The 23,175-nt window shown below is 35.7% G+C and overlaps 1 pseudogene; it reads left to right on the top strand.

Moving 5' to 3' along the window:
• Positions 1-10,683: 10,683 nt before the first annotated feature.
• LOC106986980 (tubulin alpha-1A chain-like) lies at positions 10,684-11,629 on the top strand (annotated as a pseudogene).
• Positions 11,630-23,175: the final 11,546 nt, after the last annotated feature.

Below are 23,175 nucleotides of genomic sequence, written 5' to 3' on the forward strand. Positions count from 1 at the left end.
AGTCTGTTTCCTTCAGTTATTTTAATATGTCATCCATCACTTTTCATCTTATTATTTTCGATAAGTCAGCTATTAATTTTATTAAGTATCTTCACTGAACACAAAGAGTCATCTCTTTTTGATGTTTTCAAGAATGTCTCTTTATCTCTCAACAGTTTGAATATGAAGTGACGAGTTCAGGTTGTCTTTGAATTTATCCTACTTGGGGATGGTTGAGCCTCTTGCATTTGTAGTTTCACATTTTTCATTAAATACTAAGCTCCAGCAAAAGGAGCATATTCCTTCTTCCTCTACCTTTGCATTCTATTCAGGCTCCAAATGAATTGGATGATGCCCAATGGCACTGATGAAGGAAATCTTTACTCAGTCTACTGAGTATGCTAATCTCTTCTAGAGACACCTTCACAAATATGCCCAGAAATAATTTGTTTACCAGCTATCTGGGCATCCTTTAGCCCAGTCATGTTAACACACACAGTAATAACCATCACAATAGAGATCTGCTCAAGTAAACTGTAAGCTCCATTTGACGGTGGCTTATTTTGTCACACATATAGCATGTACTTAAACATGTGTTGAATAAGTACATAAGTAGATTGAATGAAGCTTCACCAATTAATAATATATATGAATCCTGGAAAATATTGAAAATAAGCTCATTTTTACTGAATAAATTTTCAGTGGGCAACAAATAGTCTTCAGAAAAATGCCTTTCAAATTAATAGATTCAAATAAATTTTCTATTGATAACATGTTTGCTTCTTCAGGAGGTTCATTAACTTGCTTCTTATGATAAAAAGTAATAAATATGTTTGGTAAAAAAAAGCCAATTTTATAATCATTGCCATTATTTATGTTTTACTGTATGAAAGCCTCCCTTCTTTTCAGTATCGTATACTATCAATGTCTCAGTAAGTTAAATTTGCCCAGTATTTCTCACCTTTATCTATTACTTGAACAAGTTCAAATGGCCACAATTAATTTGTTGGTTATTAAAATAAATTTTCCATGCTAACTCCACGAAAAGATGCAATTAAATAAGATCACATTTAAGATTAAGCATACTATATTGGGGCGCCTGAGTGGCTCAGTTGGTTAAGTATCTGACTTTGGCTCAGGTCATAATCTCACAGATTGTGGGTCTGAGCCCCGCATCAGGCTCTGTGCTGACAGCATGGGTGCCTGGAACCTGTTTCAGATTCTGTGTCTCCCTCTCTCTCTGCCCCTCCCCCTGTTCACGCGTGGTCTCTCTCTGTCTCTCAAAAATGAAGACATGTTAAAAAAATTAAGATTAAGCATATTAGAATATATGATATGAAACCTGTACAACATATAATGTATATGTTGTACAAACAATATATAGGACACATAAGAAAAAGTTCATTCCTACTGTAAGACTAAAGAATGTTAACTGATACTCACAGTGATAAACTTATGTATGGCAACATCCTAAAAGAATGTGTTTTTGTTGCTGTTGTTGTTTTATTTATTTATTTTGTGTTTTTTTTGGAAAAATTAAGCAAGGACTGAAATGTTAAATGTTTATCTTTATGTGGAATCATATGAGAGAAAAAGGGACTTGGAGTTTTCAGTCTGCTTCTTCTACTTGACAAGTAAGGGGTCATTAAATGTTCCTGAATTGTAGTTTCCTTATCTATACAATAAAATAAAACCTATAGAATGATTATAAAAGCAAACTCAAAAGATCAATGTGAATATAAAAATATTTTAAAATATTAATTAACCTTTTAAAAGTTTTTTTTTTTTTAATGTTTGAGAGAGAGAAAGTCAGAGTATGAGTGGAGAAGGGGCAGAGAGAGAAAGAGGGAGACAGAATTTGAAGCGGCTCCAGACTGAGTTGTCAGCACAAAGCCCTATGCAGGGTTCCAACTCATGGACCTTGAGATCATGACCTGAGCTGAAGTCGGACACTTAATTGACCAAGCTACCCAGGTATCCCTAAAATATTAATTTAACATGCAGCTACTAGGACAATCACCAACAGACATTGTTGATAACTTACTCTTTTCATTTATTGGCTCATTTTCCCCTCATACATACCCTATCAGGCATGTCCTGTATTTTTGCTTGTTATAAAGGGTGCAAAACTTGAATTCTATTGAGATCAAATACACTGCTCTTGAACACACAACTCTACCTTTCGAGTAAGGATTTAAATGCATTAAGTCTGAAGTCTTTACTCTTAACTATAGTATGTAACATATTTGAATAAACTCTTTATTAGTAGTTTAATCATTTGTACAATCTTTCTCACTTATCCTGAATAAACAGAAACTTCAGCATATTCATAAACATATAAATACAAAGCAGAGTCAGTAAGCACCTTTCCCCCCTCCTAAAGCTTGGTAAGGTTCAGCTGCAGTAATACAAATCAATTTGGAGTATCACTCTAATGGCACTCTAGCAGTAAGAATCTCCAAGTGAATGGAAAATTACAAGTGCTGGATTTATTCCATTTACCAAATGAAAAGTACAGTGTTGTCTTCTTCTTCGTATAGAGAGATCCAATGAAAATACTTCATTCTGCAAATGCCAAGCACTGCTTTTTGGACAAGTACAGTACCAACTCTTCCCTTCTAACTGTACATTTGCGGATTTTATACACCGACCAATCAAGACTGTTTACTGCACTTAGAACTTCTCCTGCCAAGAAAGCATTTTGTGTACAAATGGCTCCAATCTGGGAAAGCATCCAAAAGAAGCTGTTCAGGTGAATAACAGTGTGATTTACATGCAGGTGCAAAGCATAAACCTAGAAATAGTTTGAAAATACTAACTAAAGATATGGAGTAGAATTAAGTTAACTAGACAGGTATATCACTTTTCTTCTGATATTTTAAATACTCTAGAAATTTTCTATTTTTTATGTATTTTTTTTTAGATTCGCAATAATACACCTTCCTTTAAAGTTTACTTATGCATTTGATTTTTAGTAAAATAGATATTAGGGAAATGTCTCATGGTCACAGAATCCTAGGGTAAAAAATACTGTGGAATAAAAAAGATCTTTCCTGCCTCACTAAAAAGAGAATCACTCCCAGGGGATGCATTCAAATACCGAAAATATAATGCAATTTTTCTCTACTTTCATCTTCTCAGCCTTTCACACAACTATGATTTTATTTATTTGTTTGTTTGTTTATAAATCACATGCTGCACAAAACAACCATATAAATCATCAACAAACCAAAATTAGGAAAAAAAAAGATCCAGGTTGTGCAATTAGTTCAAAATACACCTATCTACACTATTGCTCCTAGATCATTTCAGAAATTAAAAAGAAATTATGAACCTATGAAATAAAGGTTCTGAAACTATGAAATATGAAATATTTCTGAAATATGAAACTGTAATAAAGACCTTAGTTTATGAGATGTAGAGGTTTGAAGTGTTTCTTTCCTTTGTTTTGAGTGGTGTTTCAAGTTCTGATTATCTAACAGCTGTCACAGGGATATACAAAAGCTGATGGGGAATCCAATGCCTGGTATTTTAGTGCAAGCACAAACAGGTACTAAAAATGGTAACTTAAGAGCATTAAATCTTAATTTTCTTACTAGAAAATAATGCTTCTACTGACTATCTTTTATATTTATTTTCCCTTTGAGAAAGAGAGAGCACGAGTTGGGAAGGGGTGAAGGGAGAGGGAGACGGTAAGAGAGTGAGGGAAAGGGAGAGGGAGAGGGAGAGACTCTTAAGCAGGCTCCACGCCTAGCGTATAGCCCGATGCAGGGTTTGGACTTGGGACTGACATTTCAGGACCTTGAAATCATGATCTAGGCTTAAATCAAGGTCAGAGGCACCAACTGAGCCACCCAGGGGCTCCTCCACTGACTACCCTTTAAATTTATTATAATAGTAATTTAATAGTTAAAAAATATAAGGAAACACACTTTAGTATTACCTAATAAATAAATGTAATAATTAACAAAGTGTTACTATCAAGTGTCTTAGATACTCCAAGTACTATAAGAAATTCATTCATTCATTCATTCATTCATTCACTTGTTAACAGAGATTGAACACATGAGCACAAGCCGAGGAGAAGTGGAGAAAGACAGAGAGAGACAACATCAAGCAGACTCCATACCCAGCAGGAAACCTGACGCGGGGCTAGATCTCATGATGGTGAGATCATGACCTGAGCCAAAATCAAGAGCCAGATGCTTAACTGAATTAGCCATCAGGCGCCCCACTACTCCATGTACTATAACATTTTTTTTTAGATTCCTATTTGAGACATTTAACAACAGTGGTTCTAATATGTTAAAGAAAACATGACATAATCTTCCCTAAATAGGAGAACTAAAACTACATTAAATATACGTATTTTGGCTCTGTGCAGCCACTGCTATGTTCCAAGTATTTCAAACAAACAGTAAATATAAAAAATTTGTATGAAAAAATAGCCTTACTATTTCACTAATAGCCTAATTATTCCTCTAATAGGTAGATGAATACTGTTCATAATCAGCTGTTCCTGAATGTCCAATACATTGCTAATTTTGCAGTTAGTCATGCTTGAATTTATATTTTATTTCTGGCACATATTAAAGTATATGCCCTTGGATAAGGTACATAACTGTTTGAGTCACCTTTTCTTCACTCATAATAGTTATGTAAAGAGGACATAGAAAATAGATGTAAGAGAGAAGAAAATTAAGAGAGGAAAATGGAAGGTATTTCAGATATAAATGAAGTAGCTGGAAATTAAACCTTTGTAAACCCTAAGCCATTGGTTTATAAAACTTGTTTAACAATATATTTTTGTCCTGGTTGATGAAAGGACTCAAAGGAAAAGTTCTGTGATGAAATTCACTATGTAAATTTAGTTTTGTCCTTTTCTGCCAGGAATTTTTAATCTAATAGTATTGTATATGTATTCACATTCCTATGAATTGTTCTGATAGAATGTAATTTTATTTTCATGGCTTAATTATTAATTGGTAACTGATAAAGTACAGATATGATTTTAATACTTTATCTAAATTTCTAACCCTGAAATTTGATCATTTTTCTCCAATAATTTGTGTGCATTGACCAAATATATCATGTTTTCAATGCTTAGTTGGATAATCATCAGTAGGGCTTATAAGAAACCACTGATTAAGCCCCTAGAAAATAAAAATTGTTGTAAGCAAATATTAGACAAATATTCATTACATAATAGTGGCCCTGCCACTATGGGTAATTGAGCAAATGTGTACATGATGGCTTCCAAAGGAACATCCAATAATTTGAGATACAAGATGTGGTGATAAATGGAGTAAGCATTTGCATATAGATTCTAAGAATTCAACTGGGCCCAGAAAGAATTGAGTAAAAAGAGGGAAGAAGGGGATACTTTATATATGAATGGAATCCAGTTAAATTCCTATTTTCAGAAGTAGACACTTCAGTGTATTCGAAGTATCTGCTTTAGTGATCTATTGACTTAGGGAAATGTGTATAGTCAAAGTAACCACTTTTAAACATATACACTCTATATATATTTTATTAACCTCTGGTGGAAATACAATGGCCATCTCTCTATAGTCAGTAAATATTGCATCAAAAATGCTTTCCACAGTATCATTAATATAAAGTATAATACACAATTACCACAATAAAATTTTTAAAATTACAAAAAAAATTAAAAAGTAAAATATAAAGTGAAATTCCCCAGCAAAAGCACTGCTCTCAAAATAAGCACTCAATCATGCTCATTGTATGCTTCTACGATATTTCCTATTATGTACACATACACTCAAGGGCCAGTGATTTTTCAACCAGTGCTCTTACTACTACATAGTATTCCAATATGTGAAGATCCCAATTTCAATGATTTAAATCAGTGAGACTATTATAGTTTATTATTATTGTAAATTATGACTTTATTCAGTCAGCGTATGATCTATATAAATCTGTGTGAATGTAGAGAGATGATTGTACATGTACTTACATAGGATACATTTTAAACATGAAATTGCTTTGTTAAAGTTTATGTGCATTCCATAAATAAATAGATATTGCCAAATTCCCCTGAAGGGATTGTTAGAAATTTTAAATCTCATCAAGTCTGTTACAGTGTGTTTTCCCCACATTATTGATATTTAACAATATATTTTTAAACATTTTCTAAAATGATAGTCAAACACTAATATAAAATTAATGCTATCATTTTGACATCTCTATCTTTCATCACATTTCACTACTTTACCCATGTTTATTAGCCAATTTTATTTCTGCTGTAAACTGCCTTTTTATAGTCTTTGCATATATACTGTTCTCTTTTTATTGTTGATTTTGTTGACCATGAGTATTACTTTCTTTTTAATATGTATTAAAAATAATCATGTAAATTTGACATGCAGTTTTTTTAATAGAAACTATTCTCTAGTGAGAGATTGTTATCTGACAATTATTACTTGGGTCACACCAAGAAAACTTCCCCAAGACACTATTCTTTTAATACTAAGATTTTTTTAGGTTTTGATCTATAAATAAGTTGTTATTATATGAAGTTTGTTGGAATTGTTTAAATTCTGTAGGTAGTGGATTAAATACAAAGCAGTGTATATTACTACTGTCCAGTGATTCAAAATGCTAAATTTATTATATATTAAATTTATATATTCGTCACATTTGTATCTCTTTAATACTTTTTGAAATGTGATTGTCATGATTCTTATTTTAAAGGATTTTATTAACTGTTCTTCCTTATTTATTTTCCAATTATTGTCAACTTATTAAAATTACAGTGAAATTTTCATTCGAATTATTAGAGGCCACCCTCACTCCTCACCAAATGGGCCTCTGTGACATGACAGTTTGCTTCACCAGAACCAGAAATAAGAGAGTCTGTTACCATCTTGGATGTCATAATCTTCTGTAACCTAATCACAGATGGCATCCTTCAGTGCTGATCTATTCTCACTATTCAGTGGCTAGTTACTCAAAGGGAGAGGTCTGCAGTAGGCAATGGATACTATCAGGTGGAAATTCATAGGGACTACTTTACATGGGTAGTACGACACATCAAAACCAGGTAAAAACATTGGAAAAAGGGAATCTATAGACCAGTAACCCTCATGAACATAGCTGTAAATATCTTCAAGATTACATTATGTAACTGAATCCAGCAATACATTAAATGATAATACATTCTGACCAAATGGAGTTCATCTTAGAAATACAGAAGTTGTTCAGCATGCAAAACTCAACCTGTATAATTCACCACAAAAAAGATAAATATATCAACCTGTATAATTCACCACAAAAAAGATAAATATATCAACTATATTTGGCACCCATCCCTGATAAAAATCTCTTACCAAAATAGAAATGTGTTTTACTTGTCCCACCTAATGAAGAGCACTTTCCAAAAATTTATAGCCAACATCTTACTTAATGGTGGGAAGCTGAATGCTCCCCACTATTATGGAATGAACTATCTCCCCAAAATTCATATGTTGAAACACTAATCTAATGTGATTAGATTTGGAGTCTTTATGTAGGTAATTCGTTTAAATGAGGTAATGCAAGTGGGGCCCTAATGCAATATGACTTGTGTCCTTAAAAGAAGAAGGAGACCTGGATAGGAAGAACAAATATTATTAAAATGTCGATACTACCCAAAGCAATCTACATATTCAATTGTATCCCTAACAAAATAACACCAGCATTCTTCACAGAGCCAGAACAAATAATCCTAAAATTTGTATGGAATCAGAAAATACCCAGAATAGCCAAAGCAATCTTGAAAAAGAAAAACAAAGCAGGAGGCACCAAAATCCCAGACTTGCAGCTACAGTACAAAGCTGTAATTGTCAAGACGGTATGGTACTGGCACAAGAACAGACCCTTAGATCAAAGGAATAGAATAGAGAACCTGGAAATGGACCCACAAACATATGGCTAACTAATCTTTGACAAAGCAGGAAAGAATATCCAATGGAACAAAGACAGTCTCTTCAGCAAGTGGTGCTGGGAAAAATGGGCAGCGACATGCAGAAGAATGAACCTGGACCACTTTGTTACACCATACACAAAAATAAACTCAAAATGGATGAAAGACTGCAATGTAAGACAGGAAGCCATCAAAATCCTCAAGGAGAAAGCAGGCACAACCTCTTTGATCTTGCCTGCAGCAACTTCTTACTCAACACGTCTCCGGAGGCAAGGGAAACAAGAGCAAAAATGAACTACTGGGACCTCATCAAAATAAAAAGCTTCTGTACAGCGAAGGAAACAATCAGCGAAACTAAAAGGCAGCCTACAGAATGGGAGACGATATTTGCAAATGACACATCAGATAAAGGGTTAGTATCCAAAATCTGTAAGGAACTTATCAAACTCAGCACTCAAAAAAAAAAAAAAAAATCCAGTGAAGAAATGGGCAAAAGAAATGAATAGACACTTCTCCAAAGAAGACATCCAGATGGCCAACCGACACATGAAAAAATGCTCAACTTCACTCATCATCAGGGAAATACAAATCAAAACCACAATGAGATACCACCTTACACCTGTCAGAATGGCTAACATTAACAACTCAGGCAACAACAGATGTTGGCGAGGATGCAGAGAAAGAGGATCTCTCTTGCATTGTTGGTGGGAATGCAAGCTGGTGCAGCCACTCTGGAAAACAGTATGGAGGTTCCTCAAAAAACTAAAAATAGAACTACCCTATGACACAGAAATTGCACTACTATGTATTTATCCAAGGGATACAGGTGTTTCGAAAGGGTACATGCACCCCAATGTTTATAGCAGCACTATCAACAATAGCCAAAGTATGGAAAGAGCCCAAATGTTCATTGATGGATGAATGGATAAAGAAGATGTGGTGTATATATATATATATATATGCAATATATATATGCAATATATATATATCGTATATATATGCAATATATATATGCAATATATATATGCGTATATATATATGCAATATATATATGCAATATATATATGCGTATATATATGCAATATATATGTGTGTGTGTGTATATATATATATATATATATATATTACTTGGAGTATTACTTAGCAATCAAAAAGAACGAAATCTTGCCATCTGCAACTACGTGGATGGAACTGGAGGGTATTATGGTAAATGAAATTAGTCAGTCAGAGAAAAACAAATATATGAGTTCACCCATATGAGGACTTTAAGAGACAAAACAGATGAACATAAGGGAAGGGAAACAAAAATAATATAAAAAGAGGGAGGGGACAAAACATAAGAAACTTATAAATATGGAGAACAAACTGAGGGTTACTGGAGGGGTTGTGGGAGGAGGGATGGGCTAAATGGGTAAGGGGCATGAAAGAATCTACTCCTGAAACCACTGTTGCACCATATGCTAACTAATTTGGATGTAAATTAAAAAAAATGAAAATAAATCTGAGATTATATTAAAAAAAAAGGTACACAAGGATATGCACTCAGAGTAATGACTATGTAAGGCCACTCTGAGAAGGCAACTGTCTGTGCGCCAAGGAGAGATACCTCAGGAAAAATCAAAGATATTGACAAGCAGAGTTCAAATTTTATTAATAAAAAGGGAACTATAATACCTCCAAACTATTCTGAAAATGAATATAGTTGAAGAGCCATAATACTAGATTTTAGCATTTACTATAAAACTATTATAATGAAGACAGTGCTGTAATGGTGAAAGAATAAATACATAGGTCAATGGAACAGAATAAAGACCCAAAATAATCCACACCAATAGAGTGACTTGATGAATCATAAAAATGCAAAGGTAATTCAATGAAGACACTTAATCTCTTCAACTAATGGTAGTGGAACAATGGACTTTCCAAATGCAAAATAATTAATTTAGACCCTGTCTCATAACTTACACAAAATTTAATTCAAGCTAGATCATATACTTTCATACAAAATGTAAAACTATAAAATATCTAGACAAAATCTGTGTGACCTTGGGTTTTACAATGAGTTTCTCGTTATCTACTTTATCATCATCTATATTTATATAGGAGATAGGTGTTATTTGAAAACATGATGGCTAACACACTAACAATAACAGATTATCTAGTTCTAACTAATTCAAGAAATATAAACTGTCCATTTGTTTTAAAATTACAGATACATAAAATGTATAATCCCTCTGCACAACAATATTCATCTACAGGGCATTCCATAAAGCCCAGTATACTCATAAAATAAATAGTTAAACAACAGCAGTCATCTAGTGATCAATTTACCAGATCCATATCATCAACAATGGATTTACACAACAATAAAAGTGTAGAGAAAAAGAGATCTATACAAATACACATGGAGGATTTTGCAGTTAATTTATATATTGACACAACAATTTTGTGTAGGTAGAAATATAAAGATAGGACATATATCAGCTATATAAAGTTACGTATGGGAATGATAAATCCCCAAATTAGTATAGTGATCATATATTTTTATAAGGAAGAAATGTGTCCATTATGACAGTGAGCTTTGATTTTATTCATAATATTTTATTCCTTAAGCTAGAAGAAAGACATATAGTGTTCCATTAAAATATTTCCATTAAAATATTTGATTTCCATTAAAATATTTTCTTACACTGATCGCCTAAGAGTCAGGCTGTTAAGAAGCAACAGTCTCTCCTTTACTTGGTTGCCATCTTCTTGACAGCCACAAAGCAGCAGCCATGTGTGAGTGCAACTCTACCCATATTGGCCAGGCTGATGTCCAGACTGGCAATGCCTGCCAGGAGCTCTATTGCCTGGAACACGGCATCCAGTCCAGTGGTCAAATGCCAAGTGACAAGACCACTGGGGGAGGAGATGACTTCTTCAACACCTTCTTCAGTGAGACAGGTGCAACATACACTAACTTCAATAGGTTAATAGATTAAATTGTGTCCTCCATCACTGCTTCCTTCAGATTTCATGGAGCCTTAAATGTTGATATGACAGAATTCCAGACTAGCCTGGTGCCCTATCCTTGAATCCACTTCCCTCTAGCCTCATATGCTCCTGACGTCTCTGCTTACAAACCTACCATGAACAGCTTTCTGTAGCATAGATCACCTATGCATGTCTTGAGCCAGCCAACCAGATGGCGAAATGTGACTTTCGTCACAGTAAATACACGGCTTGCTATCTGTTGTACCATGGCAACATGGTGACCAAAGAATGACAGTGTTGCCATTGCCACCATTAAGACCAAGGATACCATCCAGTTTGTGGACTGGTGCTCCACAGACTTCAAAGTTGGCATTAATTGCCAGCCTCCCACTGTGGTACCTGGTACCTGGTACCTGGCAAGCTGTGTGTATGCTGAGCAACACCACAGCCATTGCTGAAGCCTGGGTTCGCCCAGACCACAAGTTTGACCTGATATATGCCAAGTGTGCCTGTTTTGTGGTGAAGGCATGGACACAGGAAAGCATTCTGAAGCCCATGAGGACATGGCTGCTCTTAAGAAGGATTGAGGAGGTTGGTGTGGATTTTGTTGAAAGAGAAGGTGAAGAAAGAGAGGAATATTAAAGTTAAAAATGTCACAAAAGTGCTGCTTTTTTTTTAGTTTTTTTAACGTTTATTTATTATTCAGAGACAGAAAGAGACAGAGCATGAGCAGGGGAGGGGCAGAGAGAGGGGAGGCACAGAATCCGAGGCAGTCTCCAGACTCCAAGCTGTCAGCACAGAGCCCAGCACGGGGCTCAAACCCACAAACCGCAAAATCATGACCTGAGCTGAAGTCAGACGCTTAACCGACTAAGCCACCCAGGTGCCCCCAAAGTGCTGCTTTTTATAGGGAAGCTTATTCTGTTTTAAACATTGAAAAGCTGTGCTCTGATTAGTTAATTTGTATGTAGCAGTGTATATTCTCACATACAATTACTGACCTATACTTTAAAATATAACACTTTGTTATAGGATCAAGTTGTCCTTTACACATGACTACTCTTTGGAGAGGTTAAGTATGATCCAAGATTGCCATTGTTATTGGTCAGAACATGAGTCAAATTTTGGAAACCAGATTTAGATGCCTCCGAGGAGAACACACTTTTGTTCAAATTGAGGGTAGTGGGTATACAAGAAGACTTTCAAGTAAGATACAGCAGCTATGGTAAAATGAAAAACGGGCCATAAGTTATTCCTTTCTTTATATCTTTGCCCTTTGATATTACTCTTATATACTAACTCTGAGTTTGGCCATGGCAAGCACCACAGACAAAGGAAAAGTGGACATAAAGCAAACAGGGCTTTGAAAGGCATTTGTCTTTTTGCATTTGAAACCTTTCTACCATCATGTCATTAAGCCTGTGCAAGTCTTTTTCATCAATCTGATGCTCTGTTGGTAGATGGTTATGTTATTGACCGACAACTGAGTACCAACACACCAATGTGCTTCATTCCAAAACACCAGAAAACATTCTTGGCCAAGTCCAGCCAAATTGACAAGCCACAAACTCATAACTAAATAAATGACTGTTGTTATAAACATTACATTTGGGACAAAAAGTTTGGGGTCAAACAACTGTTATGCATGAAAAGCTAACTTATAGAACACAAAATAATATATATGTTGGGCTAATGAAAGAATTTACGTCTATTCTTGTACACTGATTTAAATCAGAAAAATTATTGAAAATTTAGCTCCATGTTTAGAAATGAGATATAAAAACATTTTATATCTAAACCCCTTATTGCTGATTTATATGTTAGTAACTTGCAAATAGCATTTTTAGATTAATTTAAGTTAAACTCATTTCTGTGTGCTAAAATACACATCAAAATATTATTTTCACCAACCTATTAAATTTAGTATATTACTTACACACAAATCTACCTGGTTCTTAATGATTCCAGCAAATAGCAAAACCACTTTGGTGATTAAATATTGCAACTACCAATAATTTAATCTTGTATCTCATTCCACATAGACAAATTAATCGAAATACACAAATTTTAAATGGTAATTTCTGAAAAAGTTAAATAAACCTATTTATACAAACTTGGAAGACAATTTAGTGCATGGCTTTAACATTAAAATTATGTTTGATTACATCTACAAGACCTGTATTTAATCATGAACTATTTTAGCATGATAATCTATAATAAATGACAAGAAGTAATTTATACATTAAAATCTTATAAAATAAAAAGAAAAAAAATACTAACAGTGGTTTTTAAAGTTCACCAAAATAATAATTGAATAGTTTTTCATATAGTTTACTTGTATTTTTTCATTGACATATCACTTAAAAAATAGTCTTCACTGACAATTGAGCTCAAAATTAAAAATACTTCATAAAACTGGCATAAAGACGTAGGAAAATATTTTTTCTTTTCATTCTTCATGAAGACTCAGATTAAACTTTAAATTTCGGATGCACTAGTATATTTTTATTTGAAATCTTCCTTTTAATTTCTTCTTACTTTTCTCCCTTCTTTATTCTGCACTTGTTAGCTATCTTGCCCTTCTTTTCCTTTCTCTACCTCTCTGTCTCTCTCTGTCAGTCTCTCTCAGTCTGTTATCAATTTAAGCTAATAACAGTTTTTTTTCCTTTATCTCCAGTGATTGGCAAGTAAATTATTTCTTAGAATTGCTGCTATTTTGTATCCTCAATAATAAAGAAAGTAAATCACTAGTGATCACCATTTTTCCAATTAACAATGTATGTTTTGGGGGCCAAAGGAATCCTTATAGATGAGACACCTCCATTGCTCAGAGTAAACAGGCTCTATTGGGGTGACAAGACAGGTCTACAGTCCTGAAGGCTTATCTGTAACTTAGAGTATGAGAGAAAAATGCATGCTTGTAAAGAAGAAGGAATAAAAATAAGAAGGAATACAAGGAGATTCGCCAGACTCTAAACCTGAAGATTAAACTGTCTCTTGATTTGTAAGAGTTGAAGTTATAATCTAAGGTAAGAGTAAACTGTTGACACACAACATGTTCTTCCAGGACCTTTATCACTTTCCTCAATCATTTATCTTTCATTGGCATTTAGTTGGTCTAATTTAATCTTCTTTATTTCTAGTTAAGTCTTGTAATTTTAAAAATGAAAGTAAAAATTACATGCTTACAGATATGATTTCTATTCCCATTTCTTCCAAATATTTAATCTATGAATGCTGGAATTTTATCTGGTAGTAAAAAAGATATAATTTCACTGTATCACCTTCAAACTTTGAAGTTTACATGGATAATTTAAACAATCATTTAATTATAGGAAAATGAAAAATTTATACCTTGCAGTGACTATAAATTCTTATAAATTATAAATCTTATTTATTAAAACATATGCATAATATTTTAATGTAAAGAGGCCCCTGGTTAGATAATACTTGGAGTTCATATCTTTTAACTCCAGTTTTAAAGATTTTTATTATAACTAAAATAAAATGTATAGCTAAAATAACCATATAAACACAATGGGATATTACTTAGCCTTAAAAAAGAAGGAAATATTGTCATTTGCAACAATATGAATAAGCCCAGAGGATATTATGTCCAGTGAAATAAGCCAGACACAGAATGACAAATACCAAATGTTCTCACTTACATGTGTAATCTAATATAGTCAAACTCATAGAAGCAGAGGGTAGAAAGGTAGTTGCCAAATAGGGGGAAATTGGGGAGGCGAGGATCAAAGAATACAAAGTTATACTTATGCAAAATAAATAATTCTGTAGATCTTCTATATAGTGCTTATAGTTAACAATAATTATTGTACACTTAACATTTGCTAAAAAGGTAGATATTATGGTGTTATAATTAAATATAATAATAATAATAATAATAATAATAATAATAATAATAATATCAAGGGGCAGGATGAAAATTTAGGAGATGATTTATAGGTCTATAACGTTGATAGTTTCATGCATGTATATTTATCCTCAAACTCATCTAATTGCATACATTAAATACATACAGCTTCTTACATGTTAAGCATAACTCAATAAAGTGATTTAAAAATTGAATTACTGGAAGATGGCGGCGTGGGAGGACGCTGGGCTTACCGCGTCCTGTTGATCACTTAGATTCCACCTACACTTGCCTAGATAACCCAGGAAACCGCCAGAAGACTAGTAGAATGGATTCTCCAGAGCCAAGCCTAGACGAGAGGTCCATGGAAGAGGGTAGGAAGGGCGGAGAGGCAGTGCAGCTACAGGCTGGTGGGAGGGAGCCAGGGTGGAGGGGCGGCCCACTGGCAAAGCAGAGCCCCTGAGTCTGGCTGGCAAAAGCGGAGGGGCCTGACGGAGTGTGTTCGAACAGCAAGCGGGACTTGACATCTGGAAGGTTATAAGTTAACAGCTCTGCTCTGAGAGCGGGAGGGATGGAGGACAACGGGAGGGAGAGTTGTTGAGCCCTGGACAATAGAGTGCAGCTTGGCGGGGAACAAAGAGGCTCGCCACCACTATCTCCCTCACCCATCCCCCAGCCAAAATCCCAAAGGGAACCATTTACTGTCAGGGAACTTGCTTGCACTGCACAAACACCCAACACTGTGCTTCTGCAGATCCATCCCTCCAGGGGCGGTCTAACTACCTCCAGGTGCTGCAGGGCCCCTCCTGAAGCGGATCACCTCAGGATGAGGGAGCTGAGCCTGCCCCTCCCGCCCCCGCACACCTTGCCAATCCACCCCAGCTAACACGCCAGATCCCCAGCACCACAAGCCCGGCAGTGTGCCAGTAGCCCAGACAGGCCACACCACCCCACAGTGAATCCGCCCCTAGGAGAGGGAAAGAGAAGGCACACACCAGTCTGACTGTGGCCCCAGCGGTGGGCTGGGGGCAGACATCAGGTCTGACTGCAGCCCCGCCCACCAATGCAAGTTATTCAAGACAGCACAGGGGAAGTGCCCCTCAGTCCCACACCACTCCAGGGACTATCCAAAATGATGAAACGGAAGAATTCCCCTCAGAAAAACCTCCAGGAAATAAGGACAGCTAACAAACTGATCAAAAATGATTCAAACAATGTAACAGAAAGTGAATTTAGAAAAATAGTCATAAAATTAATCACTGGGCTTGAAAACAGTATAAAGGACAGCAGAGAATCTATTGCTACAGAGATCAAGGGACTAAGGAACAGCCAGGAGGAGCTAAAAAATGCTATTAATGAGCTGCAAATTAATGGAGACGGCCACAGCTCGGATTGAAGAGGCAGAGGAGAGAATAGGTGAACTAGAAGATAAAATTATGGAAAAAGAAGAAGCTGATAAAAAAAGAGAAAAAAAATCCAGGAGTATGAGGGGAAAATTAGAGAACTAAGTGATGCACTAAAGAGAAATAATCTACGCATAATTGGTATTCCAGATGAGGAAGAGAGAGGGAGAGGTGCTGAAGGTGTACTTGAAGAAATAATAGCTGAGAACTTCCCGGATCTGGGGAAGGAAAAAGACATTGAAATCCAAGAGGCACAGAGAACTCCCTTCAGACGTAACTTGAATCGATCTTCTGCACGACATATCATCGTGAAACTGGCAAAATACAAGGATAAAGAAAAAATTCGATAAGCTGCTAGGGATAAATATATGCTCTAACATATAAAGGGAGACCGATAAGACTCGTGACGGATCTCTCTACTGAGACTTTTCAGGCCAGAAAGGAATGGCAGGAATACTTCAATGTGATGAACAGAAAAAAAAATATGCAGCCAAGAATCCTCTATCCAGCAAATCTGTCATTTAGAATAGAAGGAGAGATAAAGGTCTTCCCAAACAAACAAAAACTGAAGGAATTTGTCACCACTAAACCAGCCCTACAAGAGATCCTAAGGGGGATCCTGTGAGACAAAGTACCAGAGACATTGCTACAAGCATGAAACCTACCGACATCACAATGACTCTAAACCCCTATCTTTCTATAATAACACTGAATGTAAATGGACTAAATGGGCCAACCAAAAGACATAGGGTATCAGAATGGATAAAAAAACAAGACCCATCTATTTGCTGTCTACAAGATACTCATTTTAGACCTGGGAATACTTTCAGATTGAAAATGAGGGGATGGAGAACTATTTATCATGCTACTGGAAGACAAAAGAAGGCTGGAGAAGCCATACTCACATCAGACAAACTAGACTTTAAATTAAAGGCTGCAACAAGAGATGAAGAAGGTCATTATATAATAATTACAGGGTCTATTCATCAAGAAGAACTGAAAATTATAAATGTCTATGTGCCGAATACGGGAGCCCCCAAATATATAAAATAATTACTGACAAACATAAGCAACCTTATTGACAAGAATGTGGTAATTGCAGGAGACATTAATACCCCACTTACAACAATGGATAGATCATCTAGACACATGGTCAATAAAGAAACAAGGGCCCTGAATGAGACATTGGATCAGATGGACTTCACAGATATATTTAGAACTCTGCATCCCAAAGCAACAGAATAGACTTTCTTCTTGAGTGCACATGGAACATTCTCCAAGATAGATCACCTACTGGGTCACAAAACAGCCCTTCATAAGTATACAAGAATTGAAATCATACCATGCATACTTTCAGACCACAATGCTATGAAGCTTGAAATCAACCACAGGAAAAAGTCTGGAAAACCTCCAAAAGCACGGAGGTTAAAGAACACCCTACTAAAGAATGAATGGGTCAACCAGGCAATTAGAGAAGAAATTAAAATATATATGGAAACAAACGAAAATGAGAAGACAACAATCCAAACGCTTTGGGATGCAGCGAAGGCAGTCCTGAGAGGAAAATACATTGCAATCCAGATCTATCTCAAGAAACAAGAAACATCCCAAATACAAAATCTAACAGCACACCTAAAGGAAATAGAAGCAGAACAGCAAAGGCAGCCTACCCAGCAGAAGAAGAGAAATAATAAAGATCAGAGCAGAAATAAACAATATAGAATCTAAAAAAACTGTAGAGCAGATCAATGAAACCAAGAGTTGGTTTTTTGAAAAAATAAACAAAATTGGCAAACTTCTAGCCAGGCTTCTCAAAAAGAAAAGGGAGATGACCCAAATAGATAAAATCATGAATGAAAATGGAATTATTACAACCAATCCCTCAGATATACAAGCAATTACCAGGGAATACTATGAAAAACTATATGCCAACAAACTGGACAACCTGGAAGAAATGGAAAAATTCCTAAACACCCACACACTTCCAAAACTCAAACTGGAGGAAATAGAAAGCTTGAACGGACCCATAACCAGCGAAGAAATTGAATCAGTTATCAAAAATCTCCCAACAAATAAGAGTCATGACCAGATGGCTTCCCTGGGAATTCTACCAGACGTTTAAAGCAGAGATAATACCTATCCTCCTCAAACTATTCAAAAAATAGAAAGGGAAGAAAAACTTCCAGACTCATTCTATGAAGCCAGTATTACTTTGATTCCTAAACCAGACAGAGACCCAGTAAAAAAAAGAGAACTACAGGCCAATATCCCTGATGAATATGGATGCAAAAATTCTCAGTAAGATACTAGCAAATTGAATTCAACAGCATATAAAAAGAATTATTCACCATGATCAAGTGGGATTCATTCCTGGGATGCAGGGCTGGTTCAACATTCACAAATCAATGTGATACATCACATTAATAAAAGAAAAGATAAGAACCATACGATCCTGTCAATCAATGCAGAAAAAGCATTGGACAAAATTCAGCATCCTTTCTTAATAAAAACCCTTGAGAAAGTCAGATAGAAGGAACATACTTAAAGATCATAAAAGCCATTTATGAAAAGCCCACAGCTAACATCATCCTCAATGGGGAAAAACTGAGAGCTTTTTCCCTGAGATCAGGAACACGACAGGGATGCCCACTCTCACCGCTGTTGTTTAACATAGTGCTGGAAGTTCTAGCATCAGCAATCAGACAACAAAAGGAAATCAAAGGCATCAAAATTGGCAAAGATGAAGTCAAGCTTTCACTTTTTGCAGATGACATATTACACACGGAAAATCCGATAGACTCCACCAAAAGTCTGCTAGAACTGATACATGAATTCAGCAAAGTTGCAGGAAACAAAATCAATGTACAGAAATCAGTTGCATTCTTATACACTAACAATGAAGCAACAGAAAGACAAATAAAGAAACTGATCCCATTCACAATTGCACCAAGAAGCATAAAATACCTGGGAATAAATCTAACCAGAGATGTAAAAGATGTGTATGCTGAAAACTATAGAAAGCTTATGAAGGAAACTGAAGAAGATATAAGGAAATGGAAAAATATTCCGTGCTCATGGGTTGGAAGAATAAATATTGTCAAAATGTCAATACTACCCAAAGCTATCTACACATTCAATGCAGTCCCAATCAAAGTTGCACCAGCATTCTTCTCGAAGCTAGAACAAGCAATCCTAAAATTCATATGGAACCACAAAAGGCCCCGAATAGCCAAAGTAATTCTGAAGAAGAAGACCAAAGCAGGAGGCATCACAGTCCCAGACGTTAGCCTCTACTACAAAGCTGTAATCATCAAGACAGCATGGTATTGACACAAAAACAGACACATAGACCAATGGAATAGAACAGAAACCCCAGAACTAGACCCATAAAAGTATGGCTAACTCATCTTTGTTGAAGCAGGAAAGAATATCCAATGGAAAAAAGACAGTCTCTTTGACAAATGGTGCTGGTAGAACTGGACAGCAACATGCAGAAGAATGAAACTAGACCACTTTCTTACACCATTCACAAAGATAAACTCAAAATTGATGAAGGACCTGAATGTGAGACAGGAAACCATCAAAACCCTAGAGGAGAAAGCAGGAAAAGACCTCTCTGACCTCAGCCGCAGCAATTTCTTACTTGACACATACCCAAAGGCAAGGGAATTCAAAGCAAAAATGAACTATTGGGACCTCATGAAGATAAAAAGCTTCTGCACAGCAAAGGAAACAATCAACAAAACTAAAAGGCAACCAACGGAATGGGAAAAGATATTTGCAAATGACATATCGGACAAAGGGCTACTATCCAAAATCTATAAAGAGCTCACCAAACTCCACACCCAAAAAACAAATAATCCAGTGAAGAAATGGCAGAAGACCTGAATAGACACTTCTCTAAAGAAGACATCCAGATGGCCAACAGGCACATGAAAAGATGCTCAACATTGCTCCTCACTAGGGAAATACAAATCAAAACCACACTGAGATACCACCTCACGTTGGTCAAAGTTACCAAAATGAACAAATAAAGAGACTATAGATGCTGGAGAGGATGTGGAGAAATGGGAACCCTCTTGCACTGTTGGTGGAAATGCAAACTGGTGCAGCCACTGTGGAAAACAGTGTGGAGTTTCCTCAAAAAATTAAAAATAGACCTACCCTATGACCCAGCAATAGCACTGCTAGGAATTTACCCAAAGGATACAGGAGTACTGATGCATACGGGCACTTGTCCCCCAATGTTTATAGCAGCACTCTCAACAATAGCCAAATTGTGGAAAGAGCCTAAATGTCCATCAACTGATCAATGGATAAAGAAATTGTGGTTTATATACACAATGGAGTACTACGTGGCAATGAGAAAGAATGAAATATGGCCCTTTGTAGCAATGGGGATGGAACTGGAGAGTTTGATGCTAAGTGAAATAAGCCATACAGAGAAAGACAGATACCATATGTTTTCACTCTTATATGGATCCTGATAAACTTAACAGAAACCCATGGGGGACGGGAAGGAAAAAAAAAGAGGTTAGAGTGGGAGAGAGCCAAAGCATAAGAGACTCTTAAAAACTGAGAACAAACTGAGGGTTGATGGGGAGTGGGAGGGAGAGGAGGGTAGGTGATGGATATTGAAGACGGCATCTTTTGGGATGAGCACTGGGTGTTGTATGGAAACCAATTTGACAATAAATTTCACATATTAAAAAAATAAAGAAAGAAACAAAAAATAAAAAAATAATTAAAAAAATAAAAATAATAAAAATTGAATTACTGTGGTTGTTTTCACACTATCTACCTATTGATGAATTTTAACATGTTTAGATCATCTCTCTCTCACACACACTCACCACCCACATACAAATAGTTTTACACTAGCTAGAAAATAATTTTAGATTAGGCATCTACTTCATGTATTTATTTATTTATTTTGTTTGTTTATATTAAATATAATTTATTGTCAAGTGGTTTCCATACAAAACCCAGTGTTCATCCCAACAGGTACCCTCCTCAATAACCATCACCCACTTTCCCCTCTCCCCCACCTCCCATCAACCCTCAGTTTTTTCTCAGTATTTAAGAGTCTCTTATGGTTTGCCTCCTTCCCTCTCTGTAACTTTTTTCCCCCTTCTCCTCCCCCATAGACTTCTGTAAAGTTTTTCAGGATCCCCATATAAGTGAAGACATATGATATCTGTCTTTCTCTTCCTGACTTATTTCACTTAGCATAACACTCTCTAGTTCCATCCACATTGCTACAAAAAGCCATATTTCATTCTTTCTCATTGCCAAGTAGTATTCCATTGTGTATATAAACCACAATTTCTTTATCCATTGATCAGTTGATGGACATTTAGGCTCTTTCCATAGTTTGGCTATTGTTGAAAGTGCTGCTATAAACATTGGGGTACAAGTGATCCTATATATTAGCACTCCTATATCCCTTGGGTAAATTCCTAGCAGTACTACTGCTGGGTCATAGGGTAGGTCTATTTCTGATATTGGGGGGAACCTCCACACTGTTTTCCACAGTGGATGCACCAGTTTGCATTCCCACCAATAGTGTAAGAGGGTTCCCGTTTCTCCACATCCTCTCCAGCATCTATAGTCTCTTTATTTGTTCATTTTAGCATTCTGACGTTGAGCATCTTTTCATGTGCCTGTTTGCCATCTGGATGTCTTCTTTAGAAAAGTGTCTATTCATGTCTTCTGCCCATCATTTAAAAATGTGAAGAGACTTTGCGTGGACTCAGGACAGCAAGAAAATAAAAGAAAATATATGTATGGATATACTTTTTGTTATAAGAATTATAAAAGAAAATAAACCTAAAATATGTCATTGGAAAATTCAGTAGAATGAAAAATTTTAACATAAACTTACAAAGAAAATTTATAGGATATATTTATTGCAGAAATTCAAAGACTGTTAAAAAGGATCTGCTTTGCAAATTAAATGTTTTCTAAAAAACAAAACAAAAACTAGTGAACCATGAGAAAAATAAACCCATGAAAATAAAATATAAAATGCTATAAAAATAACACTGACGACACAATTAATAACAAAATTCCCATCTTGGAAAAAATAGATAAGTAGAGTTTAACCTATGAACCAAATGAGAAATATACTTTTAAAATGCAGAGAAAGAGCGTCTGGGTGGCTCTGTGGGTTAAGCCTCCGACTGTTGGTATAGGCTCAAGTCATGATCTCACGGTTTATGACTTCAAGGCCCGCATAGGGTTTTAAGTGGACAGTGCGGAGGCTTCTTGGGATTTTCTCTCTCTCTCTCTCTCTCTCTCTCTCTCTCTCTCTCTGCCCCCCTGTCTCTCATTCTCTCTCTCTCTATCTCATAATAAATAAATAAAAACTGAGAAACAATATTTTAAAAAATGCAGAGAAAAGGGGAGCTCCAGTTTGGGGATGCCTGGGTGGCTCAGTTGGTTAAGCATTTGACTTTGGCTCAGGTCATAATCTCATGGTTCATGAGTTCGAGCCCCACTCCAGGCTCTCTGCTGTCAGCAGGGAGACTGCTTCAGATCCTCTGTCCCCTCTCTCTTTGCCCCCCTCTCCTGCTGGTTCTCTCTCTCTCTATAAAAAGAAATAAATAATCTTAAAAAATAATTTCAAAACTGCAGACAAAAGGAAAAGATAAAGATGATAGGAGAGACAATGTTGGGAATATATAATTCATAGCTGTAATAAATCTACAAATAACCAGAACCCCAGAAGTAAAAAATTACAAATGAAGTAGTAAAAATATTAGTAAAATAAAACTAAAATTGTTAAACCTAAAACAAATCAGAAAAGCAGTTTGGAAGATGCATATTCATGGAGCAGAGAGGGAATCAAAAACATATATTGTACTTTTAAAAATTTAAGAGTAAAAGAAATATCAAAGGACTTCAGTAACATATACACTGAATTTTTATTGGTGAAATCTGCAAAAGATCACTTGCCATTTATTATATTGTCTTCCAAAGTTTGCAAATTAAATATTCCATTTTAAAATGAGACA

The sequence above is a fragment of the Acinonyx jubatus genome, chromosome A1 (genome assembly GCF_027475565.1).
Source record: "Acinonyx jubatus isolate Ajub_Pintada_27869175 chromosome A1, VMU_Ajub_asm_v1.0, whole genome shotgun sequence".
NCBI classification, from domain to species: domain Eukaryota; kingdom Metazoa; phylum Chordata; class Mammalia; order Carnivora; family Felidae; genus Acinonyx; species Acinonyx jubatus.